The 17298-nt window shown below is 36.4% G+C and overlaps 1 protein-coding gene and 1 long non-coding RNA gene across 2 annotated transcripts in view; one reads left to right on the forward strand and one right to left on the reverse strand.

Moving 5' to 3' along the window:
* The window catches only part of DLC1 (DLC1 Rho GTPase activating protein), a 286531-nt gene that overhangs the window by 14709 nt on the left and 254524 nt on the right, over positions 1-17298 (forward strand). The window lies entirely within an intron of this gene.
* Positions 963-5308, reverse strand: LOC118165427. Its single transcript, XR_004750039.1, has 3 exons — positions 5298-5308; positions 4201-4206; positions 963-1224 (listed from the first exon to the last, which is right to left on the reverse strand). It is a non-coding gene; the product is annotated as an uncharacterized LOC118165427 (long non-coding RNA).

The following is a 17298-nucleotide window of genomic DNA, read 5'->3' on the forward strand; positions in this document are numbered from 1 at the left end:
ATATTTTGATTTTGGTTGTAACCATTCCCACTTTAGCTACATCCTTAGGTATAACTGCAGGTGTAGCATTTCTTAAGGAAAGGGAGGTGGGCCACACTGTTTTTATCATCAGCTTCTTTCTATAAAAGCACTACTAATGAAATGGAACACTGAAGTGACAATATAGAAGAGGACTTCTTTGTCTGGTGCTGCAGAGGAAGAACCACATCTCTGCCCCGACTTCTACTAGGTATTCTATGCTTTTGGTCAAAAACAAGAAAATTTCAGGGGTGAGATGCTGAGGTGAGCTTGGTTTATATATTCCTTCATACTTTTTCAAATATATATTTCTAAAGAATTTGCCAGAATATTGTCCATTTTAAGTAGCAATTGCTTGCTTACTTGTTATTTAATACTCAGAACTGTTGGGTTTAGTTTGATGTAACTGGTGGTAGTTGGCCATCAAAGGATGATTAGGTTCGTGTTCAAGTAACAAAGCTGCCTGGCCAATATTAAAAGATTAACAGGATCATACTCCTGATTTCCTCTGATGTCCTGCATTGTTAATGGTAATATGTGAAAGATGCTAAGGTGCCACTGTTTTTTTGTAATGGTGATTGTGTCCAATAGCTGTAACTAAATGCTTTAAGATGAGGTGCTGTGAAAATGACAACTGTGTGATTGCTCTGTTTGGGATCTATTTCTGAGAACTGCAGGGTCAGGTACTGCCTACCCTTGTATTTCAGTTAGTGTATCTGTCAGGTGTCAGTGGGTGTCTTGAAGATGCTCTTTGTGTCCTGACAAAAGGATCACTGATGACGGAGTGTGGATCAAGCACTGCGTATCACTGTTGTATTCCACTGCATACAGGACTGGAGGATTTACTGTTCTATGGAAATGAAGATAAGGGTCTATAGCAGGGTTGGGCATAAGGATAAATTTTTCATGGTTTGTTTCTTAAACCTATCTTAGTACTGTAAAGGGGCATTTTAATATCTCTGTAACTTTTTAAGTCCTTTATGTGCTGCTGGAGTCTGTCCAAGTGTATTTGATGCTTGTTATGGTCTGTATAGATGGCTCTTCTTGTCTATTTTCATTGAGTGGTCTTTCAAAGATGTTTAATACAAATGGTTAACATTTTGACTGCCTTCTCTTAAAATGTGTGTACCAGGATGTTATAAACTTCACTGGGCAATAGGGCTGTCCAAGTGGGGCTCAACAGATATAAGTAAGGCAACAATATTTCTTGCATTGTGTATGACTCCAACCTAAGAAGGAAACTGATAGAATGAAGAAATACTAGCATTAAAATGAAGTCTAAAATGTGATACGTTTGGAATATTCTGTGTAGCCAAGAGAGCTGAATAGGGCTTAGGCCCTATTAAATTACATTCCAGTATGCATAGTTTTTAATTAATAACCAATGTAACTATAAGTTTATATCCCTGAATTCACAATGAAAGTGATGCAAGATAAATCTTCTTAGATACTTGGCAGGACGTATGTAAGATGAATAAAAATAAATAAATAAATAATAAAAATTCCAGCAGCTGAACCATCCTAAATTATTGCTAAAAATACGTCTTGCATTTCTCTTCTAAACAAACTCCTTTTCTTCTCCAGGGTAGCATATTTACAGTAGCTAATTTTTAATGCAGCTAAACTTTGAGATGTATTAACAGCATTTATTGATATTATTCTAATTTGTTTTGACCTTTTTAATTCTTTAGAAAAAAAAAAAATTCTTCCAGCCTGTGTATCTATGTTCATAGTCTCAAAGGAAATACCATGCAAGTTTTACCCCTTCAATTTTGAGATCCTGAAAGGTATATTCTCATGCAACTGAAAGATCTTTTCTAGGGGCAAGAAGGTAAAGTACGATGTCCTGGGATAGAAGCTTAAAAGATCTAAAAGTACCATCACAAGGGACATATGGAACACTAGAACAAGTTTTTTCCTTTCTGAGATGTACTCATAGTGTTCTAATAAGAAAAATACACAGCGGTAACTTTGTTTCATCTCTTCCTTCAGAATGCCCTAACAGGAACACGACTGTGTGGTAATATTTAAATTCAGTTTCTGATTCTTGAAAACAGAGTTATGGAAAAACTACTGAAATCTAAGCATGGTGTGTACATGTAAATACCATCTGGTAGGAACAACTCCCTTGGGAAGAGGAAATGCTCTACAGAGATATGTGAAAATAAACTTAGAATAAATAGCAGGACAAGTAACAATGCGGTTGAATGGACAAAGTCCAGATGTGCATTTGCAACAAATCTCTAACAAAATTATAGTTAGAATATGTAGGATGAATAAATGTTGAATCAAGCTTATTACAGCTCTTGTCACTAAATAAAAGTGTTCATTTCTGTGTCCACTTAGGTTCTTTATCTTGCTTGCTTCATCTATTTTCTTAGTCTTGCAAGCTCTGAAGTTACATGCCAAATTACAATGGAGTTCACCTGAAGTTGTACTTTTTAAAAAATGAATAGATAATTCTTCTGTGCAGTGCTGTGAAATGATTGAATTGAGGTCAAGAAATAAATAGGGAGTAAAAGAAAACCAGCCCTCCTATTTCTAGCCTGAAGCTTGGTTTCCTAGCATATATAACAGGAATTTAAACTTTGTTTTGACTTCTTAATAAAGTCATTACTCATTTATTTAAACAAGTGAGAACAACAAGGGTAATATCAGAGTCCTATACTTATGAGGTAGCTATTTGTGATTAGCTGTAACTAATGAGGGATCATATTATTATATTTTACCACCATGTTACAGCTCTGATTATCTCTTTCCATAGGCAAAATGGGCTGTGAATATGGAAATATGGAAAGAAGAAACCCTGTTGTGTTTCCTTTCTTTGAGGTGCCATTGCATGTTCTGTCTTTGCACCCTTTGCAGATTTGGGGCTGGAGCACAGAGCCTCTGTTCAGCCTCTCAGCACAGTTTCTCTCACAGTGGATTTATATAGATCAATAGTTTGAACTTCAAGGCTTACCTTTACATAGGCTAATGTTGTGCTCCCATAACTGTGAGCCTTCAGGACTTCTCTACCTAATTTCTTTGTTGTTTTTTATCCAAGCTCAGAACTTCAACACTAGCAGCTACTTAATGATTATTTGCTGGGGGAGGGAAGGAAAAGGTAGGAAGCAGCAGAAAAAAAGATCTGATCCTGAATCTTATCCTAATGCTATTTATTTATTTATTTATTTTAGTATTGGGGGAAAAATAATACTGATTTCAGATCAGCTCCACTATATAAAAAAAAAAAAAAAAAAAAGTCCAGGACACAATTAAAACTTAAAGTCCCCATACCTGCAAGCAAATGCAAGTGGAAGAGAGAACAGAAGAGAATAAAAATATATGAAAAATAAATTTAATGTAATTATTGTTTGAGTTGCAAATTTTCCTAACGGAACTTTTTTCTTCCTCCCCCCCAAATTTTGTTCATGTTTTTTTCTCAGAAATGCCATGTTGACATTTTGTTTTTAAAAAAAATCTTGCTGCAATTGGATGCAAATGTATGAAACTTCTGCCCTTTTCCTGTCATTCCCTTCTCTCCCCTAAAACTGGAGAGTTAGGTGATAGCTTGCCACATGTCTCTGCCATAGTAATATATTCTCTCACTACTTACTGAGGTAACTGCCTTCTGGAATATTTGCTTGCTTTAACTTTAAAAGAAAATGTGGTGAAAGCCCATTGACACTTCTGTCTTGACTGGTGAGAGTGTGTTACATGAAGATCTGGTAAGACTTGATCTCCAGTCTTATAATCTATGCAGGGAATAAGTTAGGTCCTAGTCTTTTATTTTCTTCACGTAAGGGGTAAATTATAAATTATACCTATTGCATGTTTGTCAGTTTCAAAGTAGTTAATGTCAATGCTAACATTAATCCCCTATATTGCTTTGATGTCAATACCTTACAAGGAAAATTTGGTGTTGTAATTAGTCATGATAAATAAAGTAGTATTTAGCATTGAAGAATGACTGATTTTTTTTTTTTATTTTTTTTTTTGAAATCTTGACAATTGTTCCTCTGTGGGAAGGGAGCATTATTTCATTTTTGCCATGGAAGCCAGTGGAAGTGACCTGCCAATGTCAACCAAAACCACGCTGTTTACTAAGCATCACCTTTATTTTTTAAGTAACTAATAGAATTCTTGTTCTGCGACACACGACTTAAAATGAAATAAACAAATACTACATGTTAAGGAGACACTTATCTAGATGAGAAACTGGATGAATTTCCCTGACTGGCATCAGGTTTCATTAAGAACATTGCCTTGGCACATTTTTAAGAAATAATGGAAGTTGTATAGAAGCAATTTTCTCTGTTACTTATGGCCCTCCCTAATCTATGTCAAACTTTATCAGAAATAGTAGTTATCTTTATTTAAACTTCAATGTACTCACCCTTGTTACTTTTGCTTACTTTCTACCTTTTAGCATAGCAGATGAAGGTTAGTTCAAGTGATAAATCTGATGGAAGTCTCTTGTCTTCTATGGTTATATTAGCAGCTGGTGTAGAACTTTGTCACTTCCTTGGTCCATTTTGGTCCATTGGTTGTCTTTGCAGTCCTGAAGGCACATAACTATTGCTGGGGCAAGGGCATGTGGCTGACTCTTTCTCAACTTGCTTTCTAGTTATGCCCTTGGGTTCTCCTCAGTGCCAGATCAGCCTGCAGCTGGCCTCTACTTTGCAATGCGTGCAGTTGCTCTGTGGTTGTCCTCTGGGCACACAACTTCTAATTTATTTGAACATCAGGAGGTTGTTCTTGACCTGGTCCTCCAGGGTACTTGAGTACTAAGAAGCAGTCCTGCTCTCCTCCAGTGTATCAGCCACCTTCCCCATGCTGAACTTCGTGATAGTGTCCTCTTTAAGTTTTATGACTTAAAATAGTTCTAACCTCATTACCATCTTCAAGGAGATGCCACTTGTAACCAGCTGCTAGACCAAACTGCTGACAGCTCAACTGAGTCATTCAGGCTAGTTCCAAGGAGGCAGATTTGCTCCAGAGGTGTTTCTTTCTGCAGAATGTCATGGCAGCAAGTCATGCATCTGAGAAGTTTAAACTTGAGCACAAGAACAATTTCACTAAAATGGCAATTATGTGCATTGCGGTTGTCTGCACCAGGGACAGATGAGAAGTTATGATATGAGAAGAACTATGATAGCCCAGATCTTACTGAGTTCTTATGTGCTTGTAGATCTTGAAGTTAATAGATGCACTTCTGGAAACTTTAGCTTTGAGAGAATTACCCAGTGTGAAAAGCAGTTCTGAAATAAGGATGTTCTTGTATCTGTGTACTTGACACAACACATATCTTAGAGACTGTCTCTGCCTCTATGCAGGAAGATTTGTTTTATTTAAATAACCTCAAGTTGCTGGAGAAATCCAGGAAGATCCTGCTTAAAAGAGAAGGTTGTAAAGAGGAGCTTTAAATCACGGGAAATCATGCACGGGAAATCATTTCTAAGTGAGATTTCTTAAACAAACATTCTTATATTAAAAGGGGAGTGAGGATTTTACTTCTGTTTTGACAACAGAAGTTGATTTTTACATCATCAGTAGTTGATTTTTACTACTTTTGACAACATCTTTTTCTAAAAGGATGTTTACAAGGGGAAGAAAAACTGAAACACCTCTATCCCACTCTTGCAGTTACCATTGACCCTGGCTTCGGCCACCCTGAAATCTCCTCAAGCCAAGAGAGGGAACCTGGAAAAGACCACCTATAGGGTAAATGAAGGCCTTAGAGGGAGCACAGGGGGACTATTCTCTTTGAGCTTAAGGGGCTGACTGCTTATCTTTTCATTTTTGAGACTATGGGACCCAGCTGCCACCACACCAAAGTGTATGTTTTTCATTTTGACAGCTGTTTCCTAGTGCTGTTAATTTTACAGGAGAAGTATCAGTAGCCCCTCCAAAAAGGAGCAACCAGAGAACCCCTGTCTTTCAGAAGAGATCTCTAAGGTCATTGGGGTGGGGGTGGGGAGGAGTACTATAGGTTTAAGAGGATATTCGGAACATCCTTTTACAGTTTAACCCATGATATGCTCAGTAAGTGACTGGTGCAATCTAATAGGCAATTCAGAAACAAAATGCTTTCATATTTACCTACTTCCAGAGTATCAAAAGCTAATGGCTAGGCAAATGTAGACGTCTAGTAGCAGCTGTGCTTTCATATAAGGAAAGTTAATATGCAGTCCATTCACAGAATATTTGCACCCTGCTCCTGGCCTGGAAATCTTCAACTATAAAGAAGCTATCCCTGGCCATTTCTTGTTTTAGATCAGGCTTCTTTCAGCCCCATTGACTTTACGCTTTAGTCACTACATCATGTTGAACGCTCAAGTTTAGTTATTCTCTGATTCCCTGTCAGCACATGGTATGAATTTTTATATTTTCTGTAGATATCTTACTGCTATCTTACTTACTTCCAGCAATCTTGGAAGATTGCTGTAGCACACTGGAAAAATACTACTTTACCAGTTATACAACTAAAGCAACTAAAGACAAGTAAGACAACTAAAAGCAAGTAATCCAGGCCACTGTCATTTACCATTTCTGTATGAAGCTCTCTGAATATTTGTTAATTCTTGACTTCTAAGCAAGGCAAAACAGTGCATCTACATATGAAAAGATGAAGCTAATTCCCAAATAAGCATGGGAAGAAGAGGGGAGGGGGAGTAAGGGAATGGAAGAACAACAGAATGGTCTCTAAATACCAGTCTTAAGTCTGCTTTTGGCTTCGTTCATTTTCACAGAAACCAGGAGAGGTGGAGAAAAAAATCCCCTTCTGAAATGTCACTAGAAAGATTTGAGATAGAAGTCATGGGAAACAGGAAACTCAGAAATGTCACAGTGTTTTGATATCAGTCTATGAATATCAAAGTGAAAGTATTTATAATCTACTTAGTTATTCATGAGAAATGCAGTAACTTCTGCACTATCAAGAGTGAGGAACACTTTCCATTGTCTTTGAAGCATGATAGAAAAATTGTAGTCTGCTCTTACTTTAGCCACAGTGGTCACATATGGATTTAGATTTAATCCATGAGATAATTATTCAGTTTACCTATGTCTCAGGTGTTGTTGCTTTTTTGGAGGAGGGGAAGGATGAGGTGGGTTTGTTTCTTTAAAAATAAGTACTTTGTACTTATTTGAGTTAGGAGCTTTTCTCACCTGAAGAATAAGATCAGACACAAAAAAAAAAAAAAAAAAAAAAAAGTGTTTTGTTTTTTTGTTTGTTTGTTACCCTCTGGAGGTAATCTAGTTTTCTAGTTGAATATTCTGCTTGAATCCAGCAGGCTTCTTTATCCAGCAGGCTTGAAAACTTTGAGGATGGAAACTATGCAGTGTCCTTGGGTAACCTGCTCCAGTGTTCACCACCCTCTTGGAGGAAGCCTTTTGTCTAAATTCCAGTTTGAACCTCCCAAACCGTGATTTGTGACTGTGGCTCTTACTACATTCAGTGCCTCTTGCCTGAAAAAATTCTTAGTGTATGCTCATCAGCCTTGATTAAAGGAAAACAGGAAACCTAGGTAAATGTTCTGAAATAAGTTTTTGTCTAACATTGGTCTTAAAAAAATACTTCTATGTATGAAATTGTTTTTTTTCTGTACCTGGCAATTTTCAGCTAAGTTCTGGTTTATGTCCTAATGAATAAATAGCTTCAAAAAATTGAAGTAAACATGAGATTTAGCATTCCCTGTTGTGTTTTTCCTTTCCTATCTTATTCACCAGAATGTACTATGTAGATTGTGGTAGTAAGGATGATTTCCTGGAAGCTACTTTTGGAAGATTTTGAAGGTGATCCTCCTTAGGGCCAAGAGAAGCAAAGCAGTTCCGTATTGAGATGCTGAGTGATTATAATCAAAGAAAATACATCCAGTTAAACTAAATGTTAGCTTTGTGCAAATAATGTAAGCAACTTAACCACTCAAATTCAGAGTTCTTAATAAGTAGGATATATTTAACTCTTCCATATTTTATCTATTATATTATTGCAGTGTGCTATTTAAGACATAGCAGTGTTTTCTGTTATTTTTCTACTTGTCTGACACCTCATGTGCTTTCCTTTGGGTTGGTAGAAAAAGATGATTTCTATGCAAGTATACTGGGTCTGGCTGGGATGTTAACTTTCCCTGCAGCAGCCCATACAGTGCTGCGCTCTGCACTTGTAGCTAGAACAGCAGTGGTATGAGCTGCTGCAGGGAAAGTTAACATCCCAGCCATCTAACTTAAAAGAAGAAAAGTTGTCCTTCATTTTAATGACTATTGAACCACATTATGTCTTTTAATTAAACAAAAGATTTTGAGTTTCCTCTAATGACACTGGAGACTAAACTCCTCTGTAGAAAGAAGTCTCAGTAAAATGTATTGTGTGGCTTCCATTTTAGTCCCTAGCTTTCAGAAGGGGTGTTAATTTTTATTCTTGCAATACAAATAAAATGCCAGTGCAATGATCTTGGTGCTGGCAAAAACTGATGCTGCCCTTGAAGTACTACATGTGATCAGTAGAGAGGAAGTACTGGCCATGCATGCACGGCAAGAAGTTCAAAGTAACTTTTTAGTCAATAGGAAAAATGGGTGTCCTCAGAAATATGCATAAGTAATCTCATCTGCGAGCTGTAAACAAACTGATCATAGCAAAAGGCATGCATTAAGGGTTGTATTGACACTGCAAAATTTTGGCTTTAAAAACTGCATAATAAATGCTAAGGAAGTGGTTTGTGTTCAGCAGTATGCTAGTGCAGTGATGCATCTCCAGGAAAATGCTGTAGAAAGAAAAGCATGTCTTTAACTTGAGGAAATTTCTAAGAATCTTAGACTGGCAGTAACTAATAATCATACACAGTTGTGTAAGTCATCTGTAAAATACTGAAGTCTATGCTACCCTTCTCTGCAGCAGCTTATATAACTCTCTGCAGCCTCTTTTCTTAAAGTAAGACCAAGTCAGCAGAGTAGAGTTTTTTAATTTAAAAAAGAAAAAAGATTCCTCTGAAGGGAGTGAATATGCAAAGTGGTATTAAATGTTTCCCCGTACAATACTGTTATCAATCTTTGATGTATTCCGCTATACATGTAGTGAATACACCTGTAGTGTATACACCTGTAGTGTATACACCTGTAGTGAATACACCTTCATTTTCCTTCCTACAGTTATGACTTTCTGAAGTTGTTTTAACAGAAAACATGTTTATGGTAACTGTTAATATAACAAGCTGCCTAGGGAAGTAGTTAGGTCGCCATCCCTGGAGGTCTTCAAAGAAAAAAAGTATAGATATAGAGCTTAGTGATGTGGTTTAATGGTGGACTTGGCAGTGCATCTGGTTGGGACCAGATGATCTCAGGTCTTTTCCAACCTAAATGATTCTGTGATTCTATCTGTCCCCTCCAGACTTCATTAGTTAGGCTAGGCATCCTATGTAGCCAAACTTCTTCAGAGAAAACATTTTTATTTATTTATTTATTTATTTATTTATTTTTAAGGTACTTCTGCTGTAGAACAAGATGTGTTTTTGTTTGTTTGTTTGTTTTTCTGAATAAGCTTTTTCAAGAGGACTCAAGTGTGGTTCTTCAATCTCATTAGTTAGAAACACCAAGGTGACTGCACAGACTCCTCTAACTTACTTTCTGAGAGCCTTTGCTACAAGGAAATCTGAAGTGGGCTCCTCATAAATACCAGCACTCTCTTTTCCAGGGAAGTGGAGAGAGTTTTGCTGTCTTCCTACTGATAAACTGTATGGGGTCTACACATAGTCAAAGCGAAGTGTTGATCAATATTTTGATCATATTTTATGATCAAAATCAATATTTTATTTAAATAGAGTCCACAGGAGCTTCGTCTAGGGTGCTAGTCTCCCACATTGTCTGTACTTCAGCTTGGAAAAGTAAAGAAAACTGTCAAACGTCTTGCATGTTTTCTATAGATGCATATTCAGCTCCTCTCCTGACTGATAAGGGGAAAAGAGCAGATAAGCCTCCTCCTGTGTTATCTTTGGTGTTGTTGTTAAATGCTACTGAACAACAACTCTATTCAAATTTGCTTCTGACAGCAGGAGCTTCTAGATGAAATGCACTTTCCAGTAACTGAAGTGCTTTGTGTCATTCACTGAAGCATTTATTGGTTTGATGCTGTGCACGTATTGCTCAACAGTGGTTACATTTCTCCAATATAATACCTGTAAATCAAATCTATGTTTGCAGAAAAATGTGTTTTATGAAATTTAATTTTCTTTATCTAAGGAAACATTTCACTTACAAAATGCTACAATTTAATGCGACCAACAAGCAGCTATAGAGGGGACTTTTATCCTTTACAGACTAGTAACAAAGACCAAAAGTAAATGAAAATTAGGATATCCAACAGTAACAAAGAGACTGCATTTTTTTTTTTTTCCTTAAAAGACAACGCCTGTGCTGTCTGGGGTCACTTTTTCTACAAAGTAATCTGTAAAGTAGATGAAAAACAGTTGGACAGTAATTTAATACAAGCAATGCACAAGCCAGAAGGTGAAATAGCAATTCAACTGTATAGTAGATCAATAAAAGAAGGTCTTAACTAAAATCAGTCTGTTAAGTCAGAATAATTAAGTTCTAGGATCTACCGGGGTGCAATTACTTTTTTGTACAAAGAGCAGAATAAAAGTACTGCACCTGACATGAAGATTTTCTTCCCAGAGCTATGGGAATCTGTCTCAGAGTCCAGGTTTCTATATACAATTGAGAAAAGAACAAGGTTAATTTAGGTAAGCTTCATTTTTTAGGTATTTTAAAGTGAAGGTAAATGCTTTTGAATAAATAAAGCAAGCATATTAAAAGCAATATGACACCAGTTTATCATTTTATCTTAAGCTTATCAGCAGGGTGATACTCATACAGATGATTCTTCTGAACTTTCTTTATTAGTTAAAAAATATTTTATATTTCATTTTTATTGAAAATAATTTTATCCATTCTTCATTATTGCACACTAAGTACTCAGACTTGTACTGAAACCTCTGTGTAGAATGTAAAACCAATTGCACCCAGATTGTTTGTGATTATTTTGTTCAATCTGTTCTTAAAGGTTCCCCATCAAGCTACAGACAGACCACATAGTCTATCATTACTGGTGGATCCACAAATATGTATTGGAAAAAAAGTCTTCCTGCACCCTAAACCCATTCCTTGTCATCTAATCTGCTCTAAGGATGGGAACAAAATATTCTTTTTCCTCTGTTCTGGCTTTTGACATAGCTTAGTATGTTCTCTTCCTTCCCTGCTCCTTCTTCAATTTTTGCTCTATGATTCAAGTAACTGTAAATTCCTTTCACTTCTCTTGAAATAAAATCCTCAAAACTCAACTCTACCTCTAGGTGAGGTCCTTACCTGCTATTAAGCTTATGCTCACATTCAAATTTTCTAGTACATGGTTTATTCTTTTGGTTTGTCTTAGAACTCAAGAAATTGAGCTACTTGAATCTCTGTTTGGACAGTTTCAAAAGACAATGTGGTAGACACTCAGACCTCTTCATGACTTGATGGTAAGGGCACTTGCACAGAGCTGGGAAGTGCATGTTGGAGTTGAAGGCAGGGGAGCTGAATTTGTTTTCTGCACCTTGAATGAATATTGTACCGGAGGAAATGATACAGAAGAAAGGTATGATGGTTAGTACCTGTTGTGATGCAACAAACAAGAAAACTATGATGGATGCTTGAAGGTTTTAGGGAAAGCTATTTTCTGGCCCACCTCCACATTTTGAAAGAACTATTTGGTAAAACTCTCAACCTTGTCATCCACCAAACAGCCATGAATATGTATGAGTCTAGAGTTATGTAGGCAACTTCAATGTATTTATATTATGTTGTTTAGAGGTTTTCCTGATTTAGACATTAGTAAAGATTGTGGATGGGGATTGATTTTAATTTGGGTGTATTAAAATCTATCCAAGTCCAATTTTTAACTTGTTTTTGCATTGCTGTTACATCTAGACATAAATTTTGCTTTGTTTTGCTTTTGTAGCTTTTGTAATCTGTAAATGAGATGAGAGAAATGTTAGATGATTTTAACTTAATAAAGACAGGTATGCTCATTTAGTCCTTAATAGGTTCATATGACCTTTTTACTTAGAGCTTCACTAAAGTGGCTGGCTGAATACTGGGACCTTTGTCACATTCACTGCTGTAACCTTGCCAGATACTTCTTTCTCTCAGCATTCATATACGTCTGCTCTCACGTCTGTTCTAATTGACCACACGTACTCTCCACGGTTATTTGCTCATAGATCTTAATCTTAAATCTTAATAATAATAACCATAACCCATTATAGGTTTTCTTCATTAGATCTCTGCTGCCACTGTACAGGGGAAATTGGTGAAATTGGTGCCAGTGGGTGGATGTGCATCTGCTTTTCATGCAGCTCATCATTTAGGATTAAGAAATATTAAAATAAGTTTTAAAGTACAAATTTACTTTTGAAAGTATGATTTTTAGTTTCTGCTTCTCAGATTAAATGGTTAGAAATACTAGTCGTGCCAGTCGTGTTGGTATACCACATCCATACAGACTAGAAGAGCAATTTTCTAATTTACTTTGTGTGTATATACACATATGCACACATTCCCCTGTAAAGCATAATGCATTTTTCAACATATTTGTCAGTGTTACTATATACAAAATACTTGATTCTGCATCACTATATGTATGTACGTGTACTTGCTCCCTGCATCTTAACCTAATAATCCAAAAGCTTGTGACAGCAAATGTAGAGTGGTTTCCTTGTCTGCAGCAGTGTTCTCTGAACAGGAAGATTCCCTGGTGAATTCATTATTACATAGAAGTCCCACCCCTATGAAACTGCTGTAGACACATAACAGGATTACTGTTCAAGAGTTTACTAGGATGCAAGTAAAATTGTTCCAGTCGATCAGAAGCACGCATCTTTGACTAAGGTAGGAGCATGATTTTTATACACCTTGTAACAAAACAATAAAGCATTTCTGATTTATTTTTCTGTAAATAATATTCCTTTACGTATTGCATTATCAGTTCAGTTTCTATGAAAAGGGGATCTCTTTAAAACTCTAAACCTACATTTACTTTTAAAAAAAATCATTTTCATTATTATATTTCCAGTTCAAACAACCAATAGATCTGAAGATTGTTTTACTATTTGGAGAATAAATATGTTCAAAAACATGTAAGGATAATGGAGATTGCTTTTGTACTTCATACACTGCTTTTTATGATTCTGAGAGAGTACTTAAGGGTTTTTTATTGCTCAACATTGCTTCCTCTGTTTCTATTTCTAATTTCTATCTTTTAATTTCATAGAATCATTCAGATGACAATATTCAGTTTTAGAGTATTGTTCATTGTATGTTACCTCAAAAAGATGCATATACTTTTTAAATCAGTATTTTAATAAAAGTAATTTGCTATATGTATAAAAAGAGGATGATATGAATCTTCAACTTTCTTAATTAGCTAATGTGCAGGATGTATTCATGTAGATCTAAGAAAATAAATTAGCCAGATCTAATAACCTAATGGCATAGCAGCTCTCTCAAAATGCAGAGCTTCCTAATCGATGTGGTGACAAATGAAATGATCTGTGGCCTTCAAGGTTGGAAGTTAATTGAATGAACGGACAGCATTTTTTTACACAGCTGCTCATATATTCCTAATGGAGAGTTTGGTTTTATTCTTCCTTAAAGTAATTGCACATTAATCCTAAATTGAAATTCCCTGGTTTTATCCACCACGGTGCTTTTAAACAGGGCAAGGGTCTTCAATATTTATACTTTGGAAATTTAAGTTGTCAATATGATGTATAGCGCACCAACTTATAACTGTAAGAGACTTGAAGATCATTTTAACCTGTGCTTGAAATGTTCCCCTATTCACAAATTCTAAAAGCTGAGTGAATGGATGCTGGGAAGTATCTCAATGCATTAAATATGTTCCATGTTTCAGACACTGCTTGTTGTATGAGGGAAAATACTGGTTTTATTAGTGAAGCAGGTGTCTTTGTGTACGTAATCAGCTAAAGCGTATATGACTTAATTGTCAGTTACGTATAGAAGGCTGAGTAATAAGATCTAGACACTTCCAAATTAGTTTTCTTGTTAGGATTCTGACATATTTTTTTTGTTTTTGTTTTAACAATTTTGTTTTAACAATTAATGTTCATGTGATCCATTTCTCCAAAAAGTTTGGAAAGGCAACTGCCTTTCTTGTACTTCCTCCAGTTGCCCTGTCTCTTATTAGTGATTAGAAGCACCTTCATTTTCAACAACCGCTAACCTTGCACACTCACTTGGTGAGAGCCTATACCTGTCACTCAGTTCTGGCCCGTGTCATGGCTTCTCAGTGCTCCTCCATCCTGAAAGTCTGGATTCATCCTCTTCTCAGAGTGGGGAAAGGAGAGAAACAAATTTGGAAAAGACTGTTGTTCAGCTGCAGAAGCATAGATGGAGTCACTAACTCATGTCCAAATGTCACAACCAATGTCCAGTGAAATGCAAAATGATAGCCATGAGAAATAGCAAGAAACTGCATGTTGCCAGTGGTCTAGCCACTTATGTTATGATCTGAACAGGCATTTGGCATGAGGTAACGGTGATCTCCTTTACCTCGGATTGGTGATACACTGAAGAAGCAGAAGACACCATGATTAGCAACAAGTATGAACCTCTGCCTAAAGCAGATACAATTGTAATAGAGAGATATGAATGAGGCTATAAAGAAATGGACTTAAACTGTTAAGGGCCTTAAAGGGCCTGGGCCTAAAGACAAGTGGTCTGTAGTATTCAACAGCAACAGAGCTCCAGAAATTCATAGGACTTGTCGTAATATGGATGTGTTACTGTGTTAAAAGTTAATGCTGTGATGTCATGGACTCTTTCCTGAAGATACAGTCTGGGGTGCAAGTTAATTTTTACAATTTTTGGCAATTTTCCTTCAGTGTCTCTTCAAAGCATGGTGGGGATTGTCATGGTGGCACCCATGTTTCAAGCTGCAAAACAGTTTGGCAGCCCTAGTTTCACCCCTGAAACCTAGCACCTTTTCTGGACCAATCCAAACTTGTTGTGGTTCAGAGTGTGCTATGGCATAAAGCATGTGCCCAACAGCCTGTGATGGGTAGGTTTGCTTTGCTGCCTGTGTTTTTTAGATATTAATTTATAACAAATCCAAGAAATAGTTCATCATTGGTATAATACATCTCTCTGATTAAAAACAAATAATTTACTTTATCAGTTTAAATATTCCATAGGAAACAATATTGATAAGTACCAAGTAACTGTTTCTCTTGTAACACCGAAGTTCAATTCAGAAAATGGCTATTGGCAGAGGGATTTTGAGCATGTTTTGGGGTTGTACAAATTTTTGATAAAAACAAACAAAAACCTCAATATAACTATTGCCAGATCTAACTCTGCCTCCTGGGCTCTTGATCATGAACCAAATACATTTCAGCTACTTATTTTCAGAAAGATGCCAGTCGAGAGCATGGTATATATTTCTGCATGCAAGCAAGTGTTCTTTGTTTCTTGCTTATGTAGAGTTTTGGACATATTTGACACCAACAGGACTGACTTCTGGCCTTAGCAGGCTTTATCCTGCAATCATGCTTTGTCCATTGCCAAAATCACTTTATTTTTCTTAGCCTTTACCCCGTGGGTCCTATAGCTCATTGTACTATACTCTAGTGCTTAGCACAGCTGTGACTGGTCACGTTCCACCATTCCTGTATCTTGTAAGAAAGCTTTGGGAATGTTTATCTCACAGTTCTGCTGTGACATAAAAACTCTCCCTGGAAATTTGACAATGAGCAGTAACCTGTCCTTTGCTTTTCACACTTCAATGCCATCCATGTCCAAAATTTGTGAAGTTTGTACAGTTTTTGCCTTTTTCTCTAAATTTTCACCACTCTCCTCTTTGGAACAAAGCAGACAACACACAAGTGCCTTGCACATTTTGGACCAGACAACACAAAAGTGCCTTGCACATTTTGGACCAGAGATGGCTTTCCAGAGTAAGGAACAGAAGGAGTGGGGGAGGAGGAAACAACAAAAGTCAAAGGAAGAGCCTTCTTGTAGTTTGTAGCCAGAACTGAAGTTATCCCACTTATAACTCTTTTTTTTTTTTTTTTTTTTTTTTTTTTTTTCCAAGCTGTTAAAATGTGAGTTCCTACAACATGCCTGCTTCCACATCTTTCACTATCCTTTGCTCTAGCCAAAAACAGTTACTGTAAAGTGAAAAGACAAGTTCTGTGACTTCATGGGGGTATGGAAACATTTTGCATGGGGAGTGAGAAATCTTTCTACCCTTTCCATGCTTGGTAAGAAAGAATCTGTTGCTAGTTTTGTTGGGTGAAAAGTGAAGGTGCTGAGAGGAAATTATAGTAATACAGATTCTATTGATGTAGTTCACGTTCAGAGACTTGAGGGTAGGCAGTTTTAAGAAAATATATTGATGGTGGTATCTTCTTAACACATCTCAGTTTCTACCAAGCTGTTTGGTTGATGGCTAACAAGGCTATTAACTTCTTGACATTGATAAAGGCACCTCAGTGAATGAGGGAACTCTCATACTGGCATTTGGCCTTGCAAATATGTTTATTCCAGGCCACCAGAAAAAAAAATAAATAAATTTGTTATGCTGAATATTCTGAATTCTCTTTTATATATCTGAAATTACTATGCAATCCTTTCCCAAAAGTCATTTTTGTAAAGAAATTAATCTAGAAGTTACTCTAGGATTTAAAACAAACAAACAAACAAACAAACAAAAACAAACAAAAAAAAATTCTTGCTCTTGCTCCATCATGTTGTTTACCATCATATTCCCTTCTCTTGATTCATCTTCAGGGAGAAAATAATGCAATATTATTATTATATATCTGGTTGCCTTATAAGAGTTTGAAGCAGGATCCATCTTTGAAATGCAGTGGGTTTTCTCATATAGAAACCATCCCCTAATGCCAAAGGAGACCAGTAATGTAGAATAGGATGGTATAATAGTATAGCATGTAGTTAAAGCACACTTTGGGGAATCCTCCTTTGAAAGTGGAAATTTTCAGTAAAATAAGACACAGTCCTGTAGTTGACTACTGCATGTAGTGTCATAAGTAGGCAGCAGTAAGGAAAAAACAAAAGGAGTTTGACCCAACTTCCCCCCACTTCAGGTACCTACTTCCACTCCTTTCTTCATGAGTGTTGCATGAGTTAACTTCATACCAGTTAGTTTGAAGTAGTAATACTGAAGTATTTTCCTTTTAAGAAGTTTTTCTTGTGTGATGAAAAACATTCATACAGTACAAG

Source organism: Oxyura jamaicensis, chromosome 4, assembly GCF_011077185.1.
Source record: "Oxyura jamaicensis isolate SHBP4307 breed ruddy duck chromosome 4, BPBGC_Ojam_1.0, whole genome shotgun sequence".
NCBI lineage: Eukaryota > Metazoa > Chordata > Aves > Anseriformes > Anatidae > Oxyura > Oxyura jamaicensis.